The sequence below is a fragment of the Rhincodon typus genome, chromosome 11 (genome assembly GCF_021869965.1).
Source record: "Rhincodon typus isolate 14 chromosome 11, sRhiTyp1.1, whole genome shotgun sequence".
NCBI lineage: Eukaryota > Metazoa > Chordata > Chondrichthyes > Orectolobiformes > Rhincodontidae > Rhincodon > Rhincodon typus.
This window is the reverse complement of record NC_063342.1, coordinates 26,903,599-26,928,304: the sequence shown is the minus strand read 5'-3', so window position 1 is coordinate 26,928,304 and position 24,706 is coordinate 26,903,599. Positions and strand designations below refer to the sequence as shown.

At 40.3% G+C, this 24,706-nt stretch overlaps 1 protein-coding gene across 5 annotated transcripts in view; it reads left to right on the top strand.

Moving 5' to 3' along the window:
- LOC109911662 (type 2 lactosamine alpha-2,3-sialyltransferase) overlaps positions 1 to 24,706 on the top strand; it is an 86,299-nt gene that overhangs the window by 14,739 nt on the left and 46,854 nt on the right. For 4 of the 5 annotated variants that reach the window (XM_048602504.1, XM_048602501.1, XM_048602503.1 and 1 more), the window contains exon 3: positions 5,068 to 5,157. The exons of the other annotated variant lie outside the window; for it this stretch is intronic. The gene's annotated coding sequence lies outside the window, so the exon portion shown is untranslated. The remainder of the gene's footprint in view (positions 1 to 5,067; positions 5,158 to 24,706) is intronic. 5 annotated transcript variants of the gene reach the window in all.

The window sequence follows — 24,706 nt, the reverse complement described above, 5'->3', positions numbered from 1 at the left end:
GAAACGTCAGCCTTTCTGCTCCTATGATGCTGTTGGGCCTGCTGTGTTCATCCAGCCCTGCACCTTGTTGTCTCAGACATAGAAACAGAAGCAGGTGTTCCAGCCTGTCAGATTTTCTCTGCAATTCAATAAGGTCAACGTTGATCTGATAATCCTCAACTCTACTTCCCAGCCTTTCTCCCCATAACTCGTGATAAGAATTTGTATATCTCAGCCTTGAATGTATTTAACAACCCAGTATCTATTGGCCTCTGTGGTAAAGAACTCCACAAATTCACTCAATCTCTCCTCATCTCTGTCTTAAATGTACGCTCCCTTATGCTGAGATTATTCCTTCTGGTCCTAAACTCTTCAACCAGGGAAAACAACTTTCTGCATCTATCCTGTCCAGTCCCCTAAGAATCTTGTATGTTTCGAAAATGTTGCCTCTCATTCTTCTCGACTCCAATGAGTACAGGTCCAAATTACTTAACTTGTCATAGGATAGTCCCTCCAAATCTGGTATCATCCTAGTGTACCTTTCCTGGACTATCTCCAAGGTTAGTATATCTTTCCTTAGTTAAGGGGCATAAAATTGTTCTCTGTATTCCAGCTGTTGTCTGACTAGTGCCATGCATTATTTTAACAAGACTTCTGTACTCTTTTATGCTCCATTACATTTTGAAATAAAAGTCAACATTCCATTTGCCTTCCCTATTATCTGCTGAACTTGAATGCCAACTTTTTAGTGATTTATGCATGAGGACTCCTAAATCCTTCTGTGCTGTAGCTTTCAGCAGCCTTCCACCATTTTAATGAAATAGGTGACTGGGGAACAATGTTTATGGTCAGGACTATATGGAATGAATTTTTTTTGGGTCTTCCTCACTTAATTTGAAGACCTTTCAATCCATTCAGTGCTGGATGTCAGATATGCATTCAGGCAATTTAGAAGTAGTCAAGGAGTCAAGATAGTAATTTTCCAAAAAATAAGGTTACATATTTACTGACTATCCATGTTCATATGGAAAGCAAGGACTGGTCAATCTTCCACTTGACAAAAGTAATGAAAATGTGAAATTAAATCATTAGGATGTTTTTCGATTTTAAAAATGAGTTAACCTCCATAAGACATTGCAACATGTGCCTTTTAAAATTCTACATAAGATGTACTGATATGAAACTAGTCACATCAACTGTGCAAATAAGAGATCTCCCAGTGTAGACTGAAATTCAAATAACAAAATGATTGCTAAAGAAGGGAGATTAAGTATTTTAGAATGATAGAAAAACAGCCAGGAATGCTGAAGTTCACTTATTCTATGCTCATCTAAAGTTCTAATGAATTATAAACTGTGATTCTTTTCTTTTTTTAAGAAACGGCAAATTTAATTTTTTAATGCTTAAAAGCTAAAGGATCCTTTAAAAGAACTTGCCTCTCCTCCATAATTCTGCTAATTTTGTGTTAACTGTTTTAATTATATTTAGGTAGTGGGCATTAACTGGGAGTTCACCTGATCCTGTAAGGAAACATTTCTGGTCTGCTTGAGACCTTCTGTTATTGGGTGCTGCAGGAGCCTACTGCATTTTCTCCATCCACGTGACATTTTAAAATATAATTTGAACTTTTTGTTAGTGACCCAGGTTAACTTTTAGTTTACTTTAACTTTGATTTAATTGGTTAATTTTTTAATCAAAATGCATATAATGAGACACTGGTAAGTAGGATAGTTTTTGCGAAGATTTAGTATTCTGTGGGGCATGAATTTTCTCCTTTCTAGGTGGGAAATGATTTTCATCAAGTGGTGCTGGCTTTATTCACCTCATGATGAGGGTCGTATTTCCATGTTTTCTGATGAAAACTGTGGGAAAATGGGATGTTGGAGGACATAACGAGGCTTCAAAAAGTTAGACAATTTGTGAGTTGGCGACAATGTACACTCTAATAAACTGGTGACTGAATTGCTAGTTTCAGAAAGTAAGAGGTAGGAGTACAGTGATGTTATTGAGAGTAATAGAGGTGGGAAGTGCCGTTCCCCAAAGATCAGTTCTAGGACAACACAATTCACAATTTGCACCAACAATTTGATTTTTACAATCAAAAATATCAATTCTAAATTTTGTGGTGACAGCAAGTTATAGGGGACATTAGTAAACTTGCAGAATAGGCACATACTTGGCAAACAAAGCTTAGCACAAATTGGTAGGAAAAGTGGGGCCACTCATTGCTGGGAAGGAGAAAATTTAGGCTGAGTGGACGAATGAAGTGCCTGAGAATAAATGCACTAGTACCTAAACATTGTGCTGCAGGTCAGTGGGGCCTTTTTTTGTTTAGAAAAGCAAAAACAAAGCACTAGGCTGATATCCAGGTTTGGTAAGTGTGCTGGACCTATATCAAACCTTGGTTAGATCGCACCTAACATGCTGCCCTGCTTGCCATTTTATAAAAAGGATATAGAATGTGAAAAGGTGAATTTGAGGTTGATACCAGAAGACCATATCTGTATGTATGGGAAAGAATTGACATGGTGGGTCACTTCCCTTTTTGGAAAAAGATGAAGTTGTGTGACTTAGTAGAGTTGTTTTGAATTTGAAATATTTTGAGTGGGTGCAGAAGGAATACAACCTCTTATAGTACGAGCATAACAAGGGGGCCATCAACATAAGATGCACAGGAAAGGCTTTTGTGAATTTAGAAGCAACTTTTTTACCCAAAGAATGTGACCGTGTGAAGCCATCTACCATAGGAAGTTATTGTAGTGAATGTGTTGATGCCTTTTCAGGGAAAAGTAAGCAAGTATTTGAAGTAGAAGGGAATAGACTGTTGTGATACCAGATTTAGATGAGGCGAGAGGAAGGAGATTCTAGTTGAACATTTGTTTGGAATGTTTCTGTTGTATATGTTCTCTGTAATCCTATGGATTGCAGAAACAGGAGGGAAAAACAGCACTTTATAAAGATCAACCATTTAAAATAATTATCTGTATTCTCCGTATTTTAATGATTAAACAAGTCAAGAAAAGCTAGTGCACAGATGCACAAATAAATCAGAAAATCTGTTGGAATATAAATTATCTCCGGAAGGTTGGAATACCAAGGTGATACTTCAGTTATATTAATCCATCCTGATTGGAGTATTACATGTGCCTTTTGGGCACCTAACCCCAAGGCACGATACTGTGGAACAATTGCTGAAAAGTGGGATGAATGAACCTAGTTAGCTCCGAGTTGACTGGCTTACACTCGGTGGGCAGAAGGGTCTCTGTGATGTAAATGTTTTATAATTCTGTGAAAATGTATTGTGTTTAGCAGGGCTATAATACAAAATCAACAATAGATGCTGGGGCTTAAAGCATTAAATTTGAGGGCAGATTGTTAAAACCTTTTATACACAATATTTATCATGATGCAGGAATTTGATTTGATAGAGTAAATCCAAGAAAATATTTTCTCCGGTGGGCAAATATAGTGAGGCTGTAATTCATAGATTTATAGCTTCATAAGTACAGCAAAGGCCCTTCAGCCCATTGAGTGTCCATTGACATAACAAGCACTGTAAGTGCGCTAATCCCAATTTTCTGCACTTGTTCCTATATCCTTAAATGTTATGAGATTTGAAGTGCTTATCCAAGTATGTTTTTAAAAGGTTAAGTTTTCTGGCTGCCACTACTTTCCCATGCAGTGATTCCAGATTCCAATCACTCGCTGAGGTGGAAAAGTTCTTTCCCAAATCTCCTCTGAATCTCCTGCCCTAAACCTAAAACTGTGCTCTCTCATTGACCCTCGCAACCATGGGAAACAGCTGCTCTCTATCTGCCCTGTCCATTCCCCTCGTAATTTTCTATACCTCAATCATGTCTCTTCCTTCTCCTCCCCCACCCCCCCAACCTTCAGTCTTCTTTTTCTGAAGAAAACAATCCAAGCATATCTAGTGTCTCCTTTTATAGCTCAATCTCTCCTCAAACCCCTCCAGTGCTATCCCATCTTTCCTATACTGAGGCAACCAGAACTGCATGCAGTACTCCCAGTTATGGCCTGACCAACTTCAACATTACCTCCTTGCTCTTGTACTCTATGCCACAACTGATGAAAGCAAGTGTCCCATATGCCGCCTTAACTATCCTATTCATGTACTCTGCCGACTTCAGGGATCTGTGAATAATGACCCCAAGATCTCTGTTCCTCTAAGCTACCCAGTGTCCTGCCGTTCATTAAATACTCCCTCATTTTGTTTCTTCTTCCAAAGTGCATCACCTCACACTTACCTGAGTTGAATACCATCTGCCCACTAGACCAACCCATCTTTATCTTCCTGTGACCTACAACCATCTTTGCTATTACCACTCTACCAATTTTGGTGTTATCTGCAAATTTATTTAACATTCCCCCACATTTTCATCTCTATCATTTATGTATATAACCAGCAATAAGGGTCCCAGTACTGATTTTTGTACACTGCTGGAAACCGACCTCCAGTCATTAAAATGGCCTTCTACCACTACACTTTGTGTCCTATTACTAAGCCAGTTTCTGATCCATCTTGCCAAATTTACCTGAATTCCATGTGCTTTAACCTTCTCATTGAGTCTTCCATGTAGGATCTTGTCAAAATGTTTGCTAAGATCAGTACAAACTACATCAACTGAACTTCCCTCATCCAAACACTTGATCACATTTTCAAAAAAATCTAACAAATTTGTTAGGCGTGACCTCCCACTGACAAAGCCATGCTGACTATCCGTAATTAAACCATGCCTTTCCATGTGGGTATTAATTCACTCCTTCAGAATTTTCTTCAATAGTTTCCTTACCAATGTTGAAGTCGACCTCTAATGAGTAAATCAATCATTAAGCAGAATTAATGCACAGGAGAATAAAAATCAAGGACCCTCACTTTTTTTTTCTTCCAAGCCCCCAAAAGGCTGTGGATACTGTGTCAATTGTAATTTTCAAGAGTTTTTTTAATTATTGAGGGATATAAAGAGGTTTGGGTAAGTAGGGTTAGGGCACACTGCCAGTCGTCATCTAATAGAAAAACAGAAAAGTCTCGAGGAACTGAATGATTTAATCTTATTTCTATGTTCCTAGGACAATAGTCTATGGAAGGAACAGTCTTGTATTTGGACTAAGGTTTTTGGAGGATCGAGAAGGCAGAACTATCATCTTTTGTTCGCAAAAGTAAGAACTCAGTAAAGTTTAAAATATTTCATGTCTTTTTTTCCTATTGGTTATCTATGCATTCAAACGGCAGTATGATTGTATAGTTTTTTTTTTGGGACCTGGGATTCAAGTAAGATTAAGTAATGAGTTATTATTGAATTTGACTAAAGCTTTTGATTTCAGAAATGAAGTGTAAATGACACAAATTTAAATTTGAAAGCCTTCTCTTTTTCTGAAATGTTGAAATAATGACTGTGTAACCTTGAATCACCAGAGTTACAACATTAAGTTATTTATTCAGCCAATAATGTTTGCCTATAGCCTGGTGTGTAGACAGGTGGCTGAAAACAGCCAGCCAAACTTTGACCTAATCTGCATAGTTTGAAGGTAAAGAAGTAATAATTGGCTCGGGGACTTCTTTCTCAAGATGCACAGAAGGAAGTTATTCAACGGTTGTCTGTAATGGGTTCCGGTCTGTCCTGTCTGCTTTGTTTTAATTCTTCAGTTCTATGTGGGAGACTTTTACGTGACAGCAACAAAATTAGAAATACATTGTTCTTGCGTGGAGAGAACTTTTTTCTGCCATCACAAAGCACTACATTTGGTAATGACAAATGGATATGTATAGCTCTCAACACTGTTGAAATTGGGATCCTACAGTAAAGTCATGGTGAGCTTTTACTATAAATTGAGCCACCCAGAGCAATTGTTGATTTAAAAGGAGGACCATTGTTGATTCGGGACATTCTACATATTGGCATGTTTATATTTCTGAACTGTTGGCCAACAGGAAAGGTTCTCTTTATGCCGAACAAGGTCAAAGTCTGTGTTTACAGTAATGAAATATGCACTTTTCTTTCAGAATGTAGAATTCGGGTATCTCTAAGAGCAGTAAGCACTTGTAGCATGGTTAATCTGGTGGATACGTGGATCTGTAAATGGCTGAAATTGATTTGAAATGATTCTGGCAATTCTTCTATGTTTGCAGTAAGAAAAAGGTAATTTGAAACACTGGTCACTCAGCTTGCAGGAATTACAGGAATTGCCCTGCACCATTGAGAGATATCGTTGGAAATCTGATATTTCATAATTGAAAAATACATTTTAAAAAATGGCGGTTCCATTTAAATGCTCACTGTGATGTTAAAGATTGCAGTCAGAACATTTGCTTTTTTAAGGGAGTAGACCGCATTTTTCATGATAAGTGGGTTAATGTATGGTTGACATCAGATCAATGTTCAATGTGGAAGGATTTAGAATGATTTATGGGAGTATCTCCAATGTGTAGAGGAAGTGAAACAAATCGAGTAGTTGAGAGGAAAATAGAGTATTTGTGAGGGTAGTTGTTACTTAAGGCCCTTTTGTGATGGGGAAAGAGGTACAAAGCTGGGTGCAGAAAGGTATTCAGAGAATTTAGAGTGAGCATATTGAGTAGTTGGGAAAACCGAAAGAACTGTGGATGCTGTAAATCAGGAACAAAAACAGAAGTTGCTGGAAAAGCTCAGCAGGTCTGGCAGCACATGTGAAGAGAAAATCTGAGTTAACGTTTCAGGTCCGGTGACCCTTCCTCATAACGTTTTGGGTTCGGACTTATGAGGAAGGGTCACCGGACCTGAAACGTTAACTCAGATTTTCTCTTCACATGTGCTGCCAGACCTGCTGAGCTTTTCCAGCAACTTCTGTTTTTGTTCCTGATTTACAGCATCCACAGTTCTTTTGGTTTTCCAGCAACTTTTTAAGGGAGTAGACAGCTTCTCCAGCAACTTCTGTTTTTGAATAGTTGGGAGTTGGGTTTATGACTGGATTGGAATGGGAATTATATTTGAGGTTAGTAATAGATATGTTGGTAAATTGATGATGTAGCAAATGGATAGTGGGAATTTACCATTTTAGTTGAATGCCAGTAATGATGATTGAGAAGGTGGGAAAAGTAATATTTGCATGTAATATTTATGCCAGACAATTGCTATCTTGAACAGATTCTAACCCCTGCTACTTGACATTCAGTGGCGTTACTGTCACTGAAACCCCCACTATCCACATCGTGGGGGTTCCCATTGATTACAAACTGAACAATACTAGCTATATAAGCATGTGGCTACAAGAACAGATCAGAAATTAGGAATACTGCATCAGATAACTTGGCTGCTGACTTCCCAAAGCCTGTCCACCATCTACAAGGCACAAGACAATAGTGTCATGAAATGTTTCACACTTGCCTGAATGAGTGCACCTCCAACAATACTGAAGAAGCGTAGCACCATCCATGACAAAGCAGCCTGCATGATTGGCACCGTATCCACTCCCTACACCATTGGCACTCAGTAGTAACAGTATATACTGTCTTTCAGATGCACATTAGAAATTCAAAGATCCTTAAACAGCACATTATTATAAACCCATGACCACCACCTTCTCGATGGGTAAGGGCAGCAGATATATGGAAGCATTGCCACTCGCAAGTTCCCCTCCAAGCTGCTTGCCATCTTGAGTTGCAAATATATCACCATTCCTTCAGTACCTTTTAGTCCAAAGTGCTGGAATTCCCTCCCTAATGGCATTTAAGGTCACAGTAGTTAAAAAAAGGCAGCTCACTATGATCTACTTTGGGACAACTAGAATGGGCAAAAATTGTTGGTCCAGCTAGCAATGCCCCAGATATGAATTTTAAAAATTACTTGAATATAAATGTGACATTAGATAAGAATGCTGATGTATGCAAATTGGCCCCTTGCTGCTCATTAGCAATGTTCTAATCTAGCTGTTAAAACCTTGCACACAAAAATTGGACTTTTTTTTTAATCTCAATGTCAAGAATATCACCTTTTCATACTCCTTGTATTTTCCCAACTGCCATGCCATTGCCCACGTTGTTTGGGGCTTGGGGAAAATTGCACCCATTATCTTTACCTGCTGTAATACAATGCAAATTTAGATAATTGTCAGACAATATCAGTATCCCAACTGCCCACACTGACAAGATGGAGTTGCGCAGCAGAAATCTAGCACTTCAAGAGGGCATGCTACAGATGGTCAGTGTGAAGATCATTGTTGAATCCCTACAGTGTGGAAACAGGCCCTTCGGCCCAACAAATCTACACTGGCCCTCAAACATTCCACCCAGCCCAATCTCCCTATAACCCACCTAATCTACACATCCCTGAACACTACGGGTAATTTAGCATGGCCAATCCACCTAGCCGGCACATCTTTGGACTGTGGGACGAAACTGGATCACCCGGAAGAAACACACGCAGACACGGGGAGAATGTGCAAACTCCACACAGATAGTCACCCGGGGGTGGAATCGAACCCGGGTTCCTGGCGCTATGAGGCAGCAGTGCTAACCACTGAGCACCGTGCTGGATAGATGTAAGGGACACTTTGCCTAGTCCCAAAATGGTGAGTCTATGCAAGTTTGCCTTTTGGTATTTGGGACAGTCAGCAGGGAATGCATGACTCTCAAACTTTGCCATGTTAGTTTGCTTGCAGGCTTCAGAGGTTAGAAAATTGGCCCTCATTCAATGGCACTCAGTACTGGAAGGAGGCCTCCAATGAAAGCCACCTGTCTGTCCTTGCTACTGACCTAACCTCGCCTGGCCTCCTCACCTTGCATACCCCATCTTGCCCTCCATCACTCAGGGGTCCCTTGCTTTACCCTTTTGGTGCTGCTTGCAATTGGGAGGGCCAGCGGTTCTCAGTGGGGTGGGGGGCAATAGGTTGGCCTGGTGCTGGCAACCTAAGTACTGTTTGGCGCTTAATACTAGCAGGCCTTACCCAAAAGGAGTGACGCAAGGCCTTTGCTAGCTCTGCAGCTGTCGGAGACCCTGCCACCCTGGAATAAATACCAATCTTGTTTTCTCCTAGACAACAAGGTGCAGAGCTAGATGAACACAGCACGCCAAGCAGCATCATAGGAGCAGAAAGGCTGACGTTTCAGGCCTAGGCCCTTCATCAGAAATGAAGAAGGGTCTAGGCCCAAAACGTCAGCCTTTCTGCTCCTATGATGCTGCTTGGCCTGCTGTGTTCATCCAGCTCTGCACCTTGTTGTCTCGGATTCTCCAGCATCTGCAGTTCCTACTATCTCTTATTTTGTCCTCTTATTTTCTGCCTGTCCTGCCTTTTAAAAAAATCAAATTTTGCTTAAAATAGTGCATTTGGTTTAGTTGCTTTGGAGGGCTCAACTCAATGAAGAATATGGTGAATTTTATCATGGCACATTGGTAGGCATATGAATTGCTGCAATAGCAGGCATGTACTCCTCCAAACCGCTAGAGTGGACAGACTTTCTGCTCTGTAGAAAGCAATGCCCTTCAACCTTCTCAAATCAAAAACCCACCAAAAGGCAGTAAATTGGAGCCTCGGTTGAATGGAGTGAACTTTTTTTATTTTTAATAAAAGAAGTCTTGTTATCATTCATGATGTTAGTTCTAAAATACTCAAACTGAGAACTGGCTTCTGTCTCAGATGTGATACTTCACATACAAGGGCGTAAGATTGCAAGATTTCATTGTAAGTGTTTACTAATATTTGGCAAGGTAACTCCTTCCCCTTTTGACAGAGCCTTTTCTGCCTCTCCATGGTCTCCTTATTCTCCACCCTCTCTTCTTCCCCCAATTCACCACCTAGCTCATTTCTGTGGTCTGTTCTCCAGCTCATTTCCTCTAAAATGTCTACACAATTTAAATACACTTGGTCTTAACATTGTAGACAATGTCATGAATGATTGTAATGTATTAAAAATATATTTGCCAATGTGCAAGCAGCACAGCTGTGAAGACAGGAAAATCAAAATTTGGTTAATTTTTTGTAACTTTTGAAACACTTTAAAATGCTGAAGTAGTTAGATTAATTTTTAAAATTGTATTATACTGAATGTATGTCTCTGGCTAGGTGTTTTTTTTGCTTATCGCTAATTGCCACTGATAGTTTGGTGACCTGTCGCTTTAAGCCATTTTAAGTACACCCACAGGGCTATTTGATAGTTCTGGGATTTTGACCCAGCCGTAGTGAAGCAATAGTGATGTCATTGCAAGTCAAGATGATGTGTGGCTTTGAAGGGAACTTGCAGGTGTTCCTATGCACTTCTTTTTCTTGGTTATGGGTTTGGAACAAAGGAAAAATGATGAGTTGCTACAGTGCATTGTGTGTGTAGCTCGTAACACACTACACTGTGGTGAAAGGAGTGAATGTTTTAAGGTAGCAGTGTGCCAATCAGATGGGATGCTTTGTCCTGGATGATGTCTAGATTCTTGAGGATGTTGGAGCTGTGGTCATCCAGGAAAATGGAAATTATTCTTGATTTGTGCCTTTTTGATGGTGGACCAGTTTCAGGGAAGCAAGGAGCTGAAATAGTTGCCACAGAATTCCCAGTTTCTGACCTCCTTTTGTTGCTATGCCATTTCTGTGGTCCAGTTAAGGTTCTGGTCAATGGTAACCCCCAAGATCTTGATAGTGGGTGATTCTGGGATGGTTACACCATTGAATACCAACAGATGGTCTGATTGTCTGTTGTTGGAGATAATTGCCTGGGCGCTTGTATGACACAAATGTTACTTAGCATGTTTCTGCCCAAGTCTGAATGTTGTTCAGGCCTTGCTGTATAGGGATACATGTGACTTCATTTTCTGAAGAATTGGAAATGGTGTTAAACTTTGTGCAGTCATCAGTGAACATCTGAATTTATGATGGAGTGAAGGTCAGTGATGAAGAATCTGATGATATTGGGCTGAGGAATTCCTGCACTGAGATGATTGACCTGCATCAACAATCTTCCCTTGTGCTAGATATGATTCCAACCTGTGGAGAGCTTTCTCCTTGATTCCCAGTGACTGCAGAGTTCCTTGATGCCATATTTAGTTCATGACCATTTTGTAAGGACAGTTAGGCTGGGCTGTGAATGTGTTGTCATGCTTGTATCCCATGAGCAATTTTTGTTTTTAAAATGTCACTCTGACTAGACTGGGAGTTGTAATTTGGTCAAGTTGGATCTATCCTGTATTTATGTGGACAAGTGTGTCTTGGGCAATTTTCCACCTTGTAGGGTGGATGCTGTGTTGTAATTGTGAAACGTTTGGCTAGGGACATGGCTAGTCCTGGAGTGCATGCCTTCAGTACTATTGCTGGAATGTTGTCATGACTCTTGACCATCGTAGTATCCAGAACCTTAAGCTGTTTCTTGGTCTCGTGTGCAGTGAATCAAGTAGACTAAGGACTGGCATCTGCAATGCTGGGGCCCTCTGGAAAGGAAGCCAAGGTGGATCATCCACTCACACTTCCAGTTGAAGATTGCTGCAAATGCTTCAGCTTTCTGTTCTGCACTGAAGTGATCGGCTGCCCTTCATTGAGGATGGGGATATGTATGGAGCTACCTCTAGTTAATTGTTCACCACTGGATGTACCAGGACTGCAGAAGTTAAACTTGATTGATATTACATGCTGCTTCCACTACGTAGGTACACTAATTCCAATTCAAGGTAAGGTATTTTCTCAAGTGAGAAATGAACATATCAAATTCTTACTTTTTACAGTGGCATTTACATGGGCTAACACGGCCAGAATGCTTTCTTTGTAAAACTATGGACCTGTCATGGGCATGGGCAACCAGAATGAATTTCTAACAAGTAAAAGTCACACCTCAATCATTGTTAATGAGAATTTAAAAGTACAGGCACAACAGTTGTGACAGGAGTTAATCTTATCTCACACTTGTGAAGTGTTTAAATATACACATTCTGCACCAAAGCTGTGTAACTGGTTGTCATGACCTTCATGACCATCGGAACCACTGTAAATAACAGATCAGCAACACAACACCAGCTTATAGTCCAACACTTTGGATCACCTGCAGGGACTTGTTATTCAGCACTCCACTCACACCATTTGTATGATACTTTGATCTCTCTGCCCTTGATCTCTCTTTGCCCAAAGGATCATACAAATGGTGTGAGTGGGGTGCTGAATAATAAGTCCCTGAGGGTGATCCGAAGTGTCAACAACTGAGTAACAAGTGAAGGAATGACCTATGATCCGATTAAATGAGTCAGAGAGATAATTGCAAAAAATTAAAAATAAGGTGTTGCTGGCGACAAACTAAATGACAGAAATAACATGATAGGTATAAGAGTCGCATGCTGAGGGTCTAACCAAAATCATTAGTAATCCAAAACTATACAAACTAACTAAGGTAGAGGGATTGTACCAATTTATCCAGGTGATGGTGTCAAAACAGGAAAGTAAGGAAGATTTTACAGGTATAGAACAGTGTGGTGGGGTCACATGTAGCGCGACATGAACCCAAGATCCTGGTTGAGGCTGTCCTCATGGGTACAGAACTTAGCTATCAGTCTCTGCTCGGTGATTCTGTGTTGTAGTGTATCTCGAAGCGTCCTCCAAGGCAGCCTTACCCGAAGCTCGGGGCTGAATGTCCTTGACTGCTGAAGTTTTCCTTGACTGGGAGAGAACACTCCTGTCTGGCGATTGTTGTGCAGCATCTATTCATCTGTTGTGGTAGCATCTGCACGGTCTCGCCAATGTACCACGCCTCAGGGCAACCTTGGCTGCAGCGTATCAGATAGATGACGTTGGCCGAGTCACATGAGTATCTGCCGTGTACATGGTTGGTGGTGTTCCCACGTACGATGGTAGTGTCCATGTTGATGATCTGACGTCTTGCAGTTTGAACATCATCGTCAGGCTTGTTTTGCAGGGTGATTTTGCTGGGTGATGAACATGATGCGTAGTAACAGAATTTAACCAAGGGACTGGGTTTGAAGATGGGTGTAAGTGACTGTTACTGTATATTTCTATTTGTAGCTAGAACAAAGTTACTGACAGGCTGGTTTAAAAAACTTTTCATTAGTTGCTGGCTTTCGGTTAAAATTCCAAGTTCAGATCCTGAATACCTGAACTCTGAATTGGCTCATCTGAAAGGTGCATTACAACAAAGTTTTATGTTTTGCTGTTTGTTTTTGAATGATATAGATTAGGTGACACGTTCCAAATGAATACTGCTGCTCGGCTACATGTTTTCATTGATGTTTAACTAGTTGCCATTGATTAGCTGTTTCACTTAACACAGAACAATAAAACCTGAGATTAAATTTAGTTTGCCTCTGTACCATAAAAGAATAGATCTTGCTTAGGTTGCTTTGGAATTATTTCAACACACAAATTGGAAACAGTCCATTAATCCCCTGCAGAGAAATTCAATCAACCACATAACTCTTAACTGTCATAATAAAATTCACTGTAGAATAGGTTGACTTCAGGCTAATTGTAAAACCTAGAACTAAGTAGGAGGAAATGTTAAATGGAATACCAGATAACAACTATATGACAACCGTTGGCATTCTTTGCTGTTTAAGCATATTGACAACACTTCAAAAATAAAATGAAGACTTTTGGAGGAATGGATTAGGTAGCAGATATAAGTGTGGAGCTGGAGGAACACAGCAGGCCAGGCAGCATCAGAGGAGCAGGAAAGCTGACGTTTCAGGTCGGGACCCTTCTTCTCACTCCAGCATCGACAGTTCTTACTATCTCCTGGATTAGGTAGCATCTGTGGTGCACACCTCTGTTGTACTATCATTCCAGTTTGATCTGTGATACTAGAAAACTGCCAGACCTCTTACTTGGTTCAGTTAAACCTTCGTCTTCACTTTTTCAGTGCTACCAGAATCAAAGTTTCTTTTGTCACATGTCAAACATGAGTACCACAATCCAATTCCGTACACCTAACCCCCTTGATAACACCAATTACTATGATCGCTCCCTTGTATCTCTCATCACCAAACCCTTATGCAGCTTATTATCTTGCCAAATACCCTACTTTAAAGTTAGCATAAGAATTAGTCCTGTTCAGAAAATCATATAGTTAATCTCGCTAATTCAAAGTTTGCATAAAAGATGACCTAAGAATTTGATCCCTGAAAGATAGACAAACGTCCTAGAGCATCACACAATATATGCATGTAACTTATTTGAATCAGTTTAAATCAGTAGTTCTGAAAATAATTATGTATTGCATACTATGAATTCGTGTAGATTTTAATCCTCAGATTCATCCCGAGCAATGCCTACAGCCTATTTTGATAGTGATGACAATTGGACATATGCACACATGCAAGTAATTGTTTTACAATTAGTAATATTCTAAGGTTTTGGAGTAGATCTGTAGCTCGGGTTGTGGGTATTGAGGTTGGTTGGCTCGCCAAGCTGGTTTGTTGTTCCGCAGACGTTTCGTTACCGTGCTTGGTAACATCCTCAGTGCAGCCTCTGATTCTCGTGTGAGAATTTCTGGAAGCATGGCACTCCACGAAGCATGCTATTAGTAAACACATTGAACTCGACCCCATATACATTCCACTACGGAGGAAACCCGGAAGTGAGGCAACGGACCCCAGAGTTTAAAAACCAGGCGGGAAAACACACCGACGCTTCATCAGAGGCTGCACTGAGGATGTTCCAAGCACGGTAACGAAACGTCTGCGGAACAACAAACCAGCTCGGTGAGCCAACCAACCTCAACAATTAGTAGTATTAAAAATAGGAAATGACTGTCCGTTTGCCCCGCTGATCTTGTCAGAATCTCAGGAGAAGCTATGAATCTACAGAGCTATAGAAAAATTTCTTCAAATAATAGCTAGTATTTCGCCCTAAAGATTTAATCAACATCAGATCCATGTGCAGTCCGGGCGCATATCAAATAAGCAGCCTAAAATGTTGCGTAGTTTTGGATGAATGTTTGCAGTACAATGTGCACTTTTTTTTTCATTTTATAATAGTTTCTCAGGACTTCTGTGTGTGATATGGCAACGAGTCCAAACAAGTCTTCTGTCCTTTTGAGGCTATTTTCAATGGAAAATGAGGAAACTATCTTTTTTTGTAATGTTGCAGTTTTGAAGATGTTTTCTTTCAATTCTCACTGAGACCTGAGCTATATTTCCTCTTTGAATGAAATTTCATGGCCTAGACCAGATTTAAAAGTTGAATGAGCTTCCTCAGTTCCTGTAACTGATGCATATAAATGATGGTTAGATGATTTTTGTTATGAAGGCTTTGTATTTTAATTTGAAAGGTTTGTGAAAAAATGTTTCTCTCAAGTTCTGGAAATGCATCATTTCTTTATGAAGGGATCAATGAAAGGATATATTGGAACATTTTTTTATTTTAAAGAAGACACTTTTGGGCAATCGCGTGAGTTTGCCTTATTACTTGGACTTGTTTCTTAATTATCTGCCCAAGTCGTTTTTATAGCTAATTAAAAACCAAAAGAACTGCAGATGCTGTAAATCGGAAACAAAAATAAAAGTTGCTGATAAAGCCCTTCCTTGGATCACTGGACCCTGAAACGTTAACTCTGATTTCTCTTCAAGAGATGCTACCAGACCTCTGAACTTTTCCAGCAACTTCTGTTTTTGAGTTTTATGGCCGTCTAGTTTGGACAATGGTTTTGCTCACTCGTGCTGTCTTGTTTTTGAAAATACCTTTGTGTGTCCAGTGGGAAACCTAATTGTCTCTTGAACAATGACTGGAAGAATTAAAGAATTTCCCTCAGACTTCTAGTGGCTTGCCCATATATGCCAGAATTCCAGATTGACAGCCACTTGAACATTACATACCTTTTTATCTTTGTTTTTCTTCAATGAACTAATCATTACTGGCTAATTTCTTTTTCCCCAAAAGTGAATTGGAGAGAATTTTTTTTTTTCCCCTTAACCCAAAACGCACGGTGGTTTGAAGGGTAATATTTACCCTTCAAATATTAGTAAATATTAGTGTTCATGTTACAAATTTGAACGTTAACCAATTTGATATCTTTGTTTGTTAATTTATTTAACACAATTATTAACTTATTTAACACAATAGATCTGATATCGAGTAAACATACCACTTGCTATATTTGGAACCAGGGAAAATATTTTTACAGAAAAATTTATTTTGTGCAAAACAAAAATACAATTTGTTGTGACTTGTGGACTAGTCAGACTGGAAAGAGAGCCATCTTGGTATAGTTGAAAATTTAACTTTGATTCCTGAAAAAGTGGGCAATGTGTGTTATCTCTTTTTGTTTGGACTCCACTGACTTTCTGCCAATTCTCTGCACTAGCACATTGTAATAATTCACAGGAAGTTGAGCATAAGTTGACAAGCTGAATTATTGCTGGCTTGGGGACGTTTTCGATCTATGCTCTTGGTTAAATCTACTGAAGAAATTTCTGGCCAGCTTCTAACTCATTCTTAGATATCTTTTGTTAACAACTAGTCATTATGGTCATAACAGGCAAAGCTGCATCTTGGCAATATGGCATATCATGTACAGTGTACAATGATATGTCATTTGCAGGTTTAATTCTTCCGTATCACTCGGGTATCGCAAGAGGATTGCTAATGGTTTTTCCTCTGCTTATAAAATTTTGTTTTTGTTTGTTTGCTGTGCTTGTTCAATATTGAATGGAACTATGCATCTAACACCATTAAGCGGAATATGTATTGTGAAATATTTGATTGTGACTTTGACTTGGATTTGAGATTCAGCTCGATTTTGTCATCACTATTGCCATTTGAAGCTACTACCCAATGCAGGTGGACTGGAAATAAAATTTGATGGTTGTGCTTGTACAGACAGGGAGAAACGGCAGAAGCAAAGATTCAGGCCTTGACTGGAAAATTTGCCCAGATATTCTGTAGGCCAGAGAGTTGCTGAAGCAGCACAGTCTGGAGTTGTACCATGGGACTATATGGTACTCCCCAGTGCAGCTGACTCTGAAAAATGCCCAGGAAATTGAATTTTTCCAAAGGGCTATTACCCTGCATCTGGAACCCTCTGAAAAAGCTTCTAGATATTGGGATTTCAGTTTTGCCTCATTAATTTAATAGTTACACAGAGAATTAAAACCTTCTCTCTCTAACTACTAGGCAACTATATTTAGTTGTCCTGTGACTCGCAGCTGACCAATCCTGCCATTAGTCAGAGACCAGGTCAGTTAACTTTTAATGTCTGACCAGATCTGACGCCATCCCACTGTCACTCACAGGACCTGACATAGCCCTCCCTGGCTGAATCCCACACCTTCCCCACTCATCAGGCTTAGTAGCCTCTCCCACCAGGTCAGCAGAGGCCCCACCCAGAACAAGCAATCCTGTCTGAACCCATGTTGGATCTGACAGGTACAGTAAATGAGGCAAATACCAACCCCACAACCTGACATGACACCACACACCCTTCCCCCATCCCAAACTAAAACCAGCTGACCTCTCTGTGGTCTCCTCATCTTCCCCTGCACCTGAAATGACTCCTCCTCAAACTACCTTCGGTGTTCAGCTGTGGCACTTGATCCATTAGGCATCCTACTTGCCTTCCACCCCTCCATACCTGCCACCCTACCCCAACATCCGTCATGTGGAACCTGCATCTTTCCCCCTCCACCTGGTGCTGTATACTTCTCACTTATGTTTTATGTATGTACCCTTTTACAATGACCGTCCGTGTCTGCTGGACATTTAAACTACAGAATACAATGCTGATGCTGTAAAAGGAGATGTGGTTTCTAACTGATCATCCTTGCTGCTGGATTCCTGGAAAAATTTGGAGCAGGGTGTACAGTCCAGAAATCTCCAGCACAAGAGTCACATAAAGGTAAGTGGGTAAATTTTAATCTGATCAGGGTTGGAAATAGGGTTTCCGAATCTGATTCGAATATGTAGCTTGCTGTCTTCAGTTCTGAGCATCATTCTTCAGGAACGATCTTGACGAGTGTGTGCAGAAGGAATTTACTGGATTTGTACCACAGATGAGGGTTTACTGATACACAGACAGGCTCAAAGATGGGAATGTTTTCCTTTGAACTAAGAAGACTAACCAGAGTCATTATCAAACATAGAACATAGAACAGAACAGCACAGTACAGGCCCTTCAGCCCATGATGTTGTGCTGAATTTTTACCCTAAACCTAAGGTCTATCTAACCTCCACCACTACCTTATACTATCATCCACATGCCTATCTAATTGCCACTTAAATGCCCCTAATGAGGATAACTCCATTACCCTTTCCGGCAATGCATTCCACGCCCCTACCACTCTGAGTGAAGAACCTACCTCTGACGTCTCCCCTATATCTACCTCCATCCACTTCAAAACTATGTCCTCTCGTAATAGCTACCTCCACCCTAGGAAACAGTCTCTGGCTGTCCATATAGTTTATCATCACGATTGTGTGCTCTGACTGAAGGCAAATCCTGGTTCATTTGTTGTCTTCATATCCGTCTATCCTGTGCAATTCTTTTTAATTGTAAATAACTTCAGTTTTCAGGCCAGACAGTGATATTCTCTTCCTTTTTTTTTTTGTTTTAAGTTTTCCCTCCATAGCATGTGTATTCTTGCTTGACTAGTACTGTACCCCATCCACTACCTTCAACAGCCACTGCTTCCACCATAAACACAGTGGCAGTAATGTATACAATCTACTTGATGCACTGCAGTAACTGACCAAGACTCCTTTTGACAGAACCTTTTTAAGTCCATGAATTCTTCTGGCTAGAAGAACAAGGGCAGCAGATGCATGGGAATACTGTCACCTGCAAATTCCACTCCAAGCCCCACACTTTCTTGACCTGGAGCAGTATTGCTGTACCTTCACTTTTACTGAGTCACACTTCTGGAACTCCCTCCCTAACTGTACTGTGCAAGTACTATTTTAGTTCAAGAAGGCCAATCATTACCACCACGTCCAGGGCAATTTTCAGGCTGGCCAATAAATGCTGGCCTAACTAATGATGCCCACAGTCAATGAATAAATAAAAAAGTTCACTTCCTATTCAGGTCTGCTCAGTCATTTCCCTCTTTCCTAGTTATGTTCATTGAAATTTGTTTACGCTCATACCTCGGATGTTCACATTTTCTCTTCCACCAGCTCCTTTGTTCTCCTCCAAACTCTCATTTCAAAGCTATTTAGTAAGGTGGTGTCTTCTTGCTCTAAGGTCCAAGTCTTCGCTTCATACAGAGCAACAGTCTAAATCAAGCTCTTTCCAAGTCAACTGTCCTTTTGTCATGTTACCTTCTGGTTAGCAACCAGCTATTCTTGGCAAAATTAATTTTTTTTCCTATTGCTATCTTTTGCATCTTCCATCTGCAGATGTTATGCTTCCTAAAGCATAACCCAGTTTTAGTTCACAACTCCATGAAAATTCCAAGATCTCTTGGTGATTTTGACAAATCCAAGGTGATTCATAGTTCAATGTTCAGTTTTTTTGGTTCTAAAATTTCTATCTGTAGTAATTTAATTATTAGCTCTTGCAGACCATCTCTCTCTGCGTGCTGGAAATTCTTTTGTCATTTGCAAATCTACCATTTGTCCCCCAGTTTTACTCTGGATTTTGTCTTGAAATGTTTGCTTTGTTGATTTTATTATCGTCCCATATTCCAAGATAGTAAAAGGTGATGCCATACAAAGTGCATCAGGGTAGCAGAACAGAGTGCAGAGTACAGTGTTACAGCTGCAGAGAAGGTGCAGAGAGAGAGAGAGCTCAGCATTAACACTCCATGTTGGGGGAAAAAGTGTTCTTGGATTTTTCTATATGTATTCAAACTACTTTACTTCCCTCCTGACGGAGGAGGATGGAAGGGACCTTTGTTTATGTTGGCTGCTTTCCTGAGGCAGTGGGGAATATAGATGGAGTCAGTGGATGGGAGGCTTGTTTGCGTGATGGGCTGGGTTGTGTTCAGGACTCTCTGTAGTTTCTTGTGGTATTAGGAAGAGCAGTTGCCATACCACCCTTGGATGCATCCAGACAGGATGCTTTCTATGGTGCATCTTTAGAAATTGTAAAGAGCCCATGTGGACATTTCCTTAGCCTCCTGAGACAACGTGCTTTGTTGACCATTGCGTCAAAGACCATGACAGATTGTTGGTGATCATCACTCCCTGGGCCTTGATGCTCCCGACCATCTCCACCTCAGCACCATTGCAGACAGGAGTGTGCCCTCCACTCCATTTCCTAAAGTCAATGACCAGCTCCTTCATTTTCCTGATGATGATCGAAAGCTTGTTATCTTTACACATGCCACTAAGCAGTTAATCTCTTGCCTGTATTCTGTCTCGTTGTTTGAGAATCGACCTACAACACTGTTATCATCAGCAAAATTGTAAATGGAGTTGGGGTGGAATTTGGCTACACAATAGTGAGTGAAAGGAATTACAGTAGGGGGCTGAGTACACAGCCTTGCAGGGCAACGGTGCTGAGGATTGTGGTGGAAGAGGGGTTGTTGCCTATTCTTACTTATTTGCAATCTATGGGTCAGAAAACAGATACAGAGAGGGGAGTGGAGACCTACGTCTCGAAGTTTAGAGATGAATTTGTTTGGAATAATGGTGTTGAGGGTGGAACTGTAGTCAATAAGCAGGAGCCTGACGTCGGTATTCTTGTTACCCATATGTTCTAGGGATGAGTGTAAGGCCAGGGAGACCGGGTCTGCTGTGGATCTGTGGCACCGGTCGGAGAATTGCAAAGGAACAAGGCAATTTCATAGATGGGATTGCTTCTTCAGTGATCACCTGTGCAAGGATATTGAAGAGGATCCTTGTTGAGCTCCTTTTCCAGTTACACGTGGTTTCTGTTGATGAATTGTAACTAAACTGTTTGATAAAAACTGAGTAACCTACACTTTTTGTTCAGAGGGTTTACTGCCTTTGTTGTTCCAGTTACTCTCATTCAGACAATCCTTGCTTTTTCTACTTTATAAAAGTCAACATTTTAATCGTCATGTTTGGACAAATGACCAGACACAGACTTCTCATTCCTTGAACTGTACTTCTAAATCATTTCTTTGCACTCTCCAATGCATTCAAGTCTTTTCTATCAAGTGGCACCCACCACTGTACACAGTACTCCAACTGAAGTCTGACAAGTTGTCTTGTACAAGTTGAACATCATCTCCTTGCTGATGTGCTCTATGCCCATATTGATAAAGCTGTGAACACTATGCTTTCTCAACCTGTCTTGCCAGCTCTTCAGAATTATACCTGCTATCATACAATGCTTTTTGTTGTTCTTCGGACCAAAGTGCATCACCTCATACTTCTGTGCATTGAACCTCCTAGCTGCCATTTATCTGCTCACTCTACTAACTTGTCAGTTGCCTTTTGGAGTTCCACACTAACCTCTTTATTACAGTTCTTCTAAGTTCAATGTCATCTGCAAACTTTGAAATTGATCTCTTCACGCCAAGATCTGTAAAACTTAATATGTATCTGGAAAAGCAAGAGTCCAAATTTGACCTTGGGCACTGCACAATAGACTTTCCCCTGACCCCAAAAGAAATGCATTGACCATTGCTCTATTTCCTATCACTGAGCCAATTTTGCACCCATAGTTCTACTGTCCCCCTTTTTTTTTAATATGTAGTACCCCAGTTTAGATCATGATATATAGCAAAATCTTTTGGAAATCCATGTATGCCACATCAACAGTGTTATATATAATCTTGATTTGATCTTTTGTTATGGCTTCAAAAACTCCAAGTTGGTTAAAGACAATGTGATTTTTTTTTTTCCCTTTTTTGAAATCCAAGCTGACCCCTCCTCATCAACACAGCTTTTTCCATGTGACTACTAATTTTACCCCGAATATTTGTTTCTAGGTGCTTCCCTGCCCCCTGCCCCAACAACCAAGGTTAAATTGGCCTAAATGCTGGGATTATCCTTACAAACGTTCTTGAACAAGACCCTGTCCGGTTTTGTTTGTACCTGTCCGGTTTTTTTTTTTCTGGCATGTCCCCAAGCTGAGGGGACTTATGAAAGGTTATGGCCTGTGTTCCTGAAATTACTGCCCTCTCTACCTTAAATTCTTGAATGCATCTCTGTCTGGTTGTGGTCTCTTGTCAACTTTTAACTGCTGACAATCTATCCAAAATTTAGAGTCATAGTCATACAGCATGGAAACGGACCCTTTTGGTCCAATTTCTCCATGCTGCCCAGAAATTCTCTCCCCACCTCTCCATCCTGTTTGCCAGCATTTGGACAATATCCGTCTTAAACCTTCCCATTCACATGCCTGTTCAGATGCCCCTTTTAAATATTGTAATTGTATACACCTCCACCACTTTGTCTGGCAGCTTGTTCCATACACACACGACCCTCTGCGTGAAAAAGCTACCCCTCGGGTCCTTCTTTAAATCTTTCCCCCTTCTCCTTAAATGTATGCCTTCTAGTTTTAGACTCCCCCACCCTAGGAAAAAGACCTTGGTTATTCACCCTGTTATGGACCAGACCAAAAACCCTTAAAAATATATTAATAAGATAGTCAAACCTCAACTTTTTCCTTACATTTTAAAGGCAAATGTAAGGGGTTATGTTCAGATACAATTTGATTGGTCAAACCACCAAGCTTGAAGCAAAATGTTTTTATTCAGTTAGAATACTATAAAAACAAAAGAAAGAAGAATTGGAATAATTTAACTTTTTTTTTGGTTTTGAAAATGTCACAGGATAATTGTTTAGTTAATTAAACACTGTTCCAGTATAGTAATATCCCATAAACACGCCCTTGGCAAAGGCAAATTCAGTAAAATAGATTTGGCTCCCATGCAGTTCTCCAGCCCAGGAGGAATGTGTGTCTGTGGACAAGTAGCATACACCCCAGGCTCTGTGGGGACTTGACTCCGTCCATCACTCTGCTTCTATTCCAACGCTGTAAGAAACAGACACCAAAGCTATCAGGGCTCAGAGCAGGCAATTCGACTCCAAGTTTACAACAATTGCTTTCAAGAGAAGCATGACCCAACAAATCCTTAAAGGCACATCTTGTAACATATTCCACCCCCACTGCCTTAAAAGTGAACTATCAATGTATAAAGATGGCTTCATTTTTAAAACCTCTACTCGCAATTTATTAGTACACTACAATATATACACATGCCAGTAAACTTCTTCCTTTATTAATTTTGAACCCTTCTAGTGACAGTTTCTTTCGCTGTCACCACAGCCTGGGCAACATCCTCTTCTACATTTGTAAAGACATTCGCAAAGTATTCATTTAATACCTCAGCCATGCCTCGACCTCTCTGTGTAAAAACCGTTTTTCATGTCTATTTTTACTGCTCTTTTACAATTTCTGTGTCTATATTTGACTTTTGTATTTCCCCTTTGTTAGCTGTGAGATTTTTTTTTACAATTCCTCGTTTGATTTTCTTTATTTGCTTTTTCTAAACCCTCAACATTCCTCCTAGTTTGCAGTTGTATTTTCTGACTTACCCCTGTCATGCGACACTTTATTTTTCTTTCTAATATATAATTTCTACCACCTTTCTCATCCAGGGAACTCTAAATTTGTTTGTTTGACCCTTTTCATATTTTAGGGTATTTATCTCGACTGTAGCCAAACCATGTCTTTTTGAAGGTAGCCCATTCAAATACTTTTTTGTCTGCCAACCTGCTGTTCCACTTTGTCCTGCTCAGCTCCATTGAAGTCTGCTCTCAACCATTAATAATTTTTTATCTTTCTGGATTGTTGCATGTCATTCTCCTATGCCATCCTGAACCTTGTGATACAATAATCACTGTTCCCTAAATGCTCCCCCACTGACACTTGGCCAACATAATTTCCAATGACCAAGTCCGGCAATACACCATTTCTTGTTCAACTGGTCACATACTGCTGTTGAAAACTCTCTTGAGCATAATTGAGGAACATTTACACTTACACTACCAAAGTCCTAGCCTATACTTGGATACTTCAACTACCCTATAACTACAATATATTATAGGTATTTCTCTAACTATAGATTGGTTCCTCTGTATCCTTTCCACCTAGTTGGTGGTCTACAGATTATATTGAGCAATGTAATTGTGAATTTTTTTTGTTTCTTTAGTTCTAGCCAAATTGACTCTGACTTTGATTAGGAATCCTCACGACATCCTCTTTCTTCATCGCTGTGATGCCCTCTTTTAACCAATATTGCTACCCCTTCTTTCCTTTTCTATCCTCCTGAACAACTTATACCTAGGAATATTTAAGACTCAGTCTTGCCCTTGAACTGGATCTCTGCTACCACCACAACATCATAGTTCCAGATTTTTAACTATGCCTGTATCTGCCAGACCATATTTATTGAACTCTGTGCACTTGCATACATGCATGGTAACTCTGTTTTTTGGACTTCATTTCATTCTCCCTTTCTCTGACTTCACCTGTTAAGTTGGTGTTATCTAGGCTAGTGCCATTTGTATTCCCAAGTATTTTTTTTTGAACCCTGGCATTCTTCCCTATTCTGTTTTGGCCTCTGCCAATTTCAGTATAAAGCCAGTAGTGGTAGCAAAACATCCAGAAGGATCTCAGTCCTGGCTGTGTTCGGGTGCTATCTTTCTCTCTCGGAGCCAGTCCCAGTGACCCAGTAATGTAAAGCCCTCACTCCTGCACCTTCTTTCCAGCCACACTTTCATCTGCCTTTTTCCCCTTATTTCTGTAGTCACTTGTGCATGGCACCTGGAGTAATCTGAAGATGACTAAATTTGAGGTCTTGCTTGTCAGCTTTCTATCTGATGTGTTGCTGAAGACGCTGAAACCTAG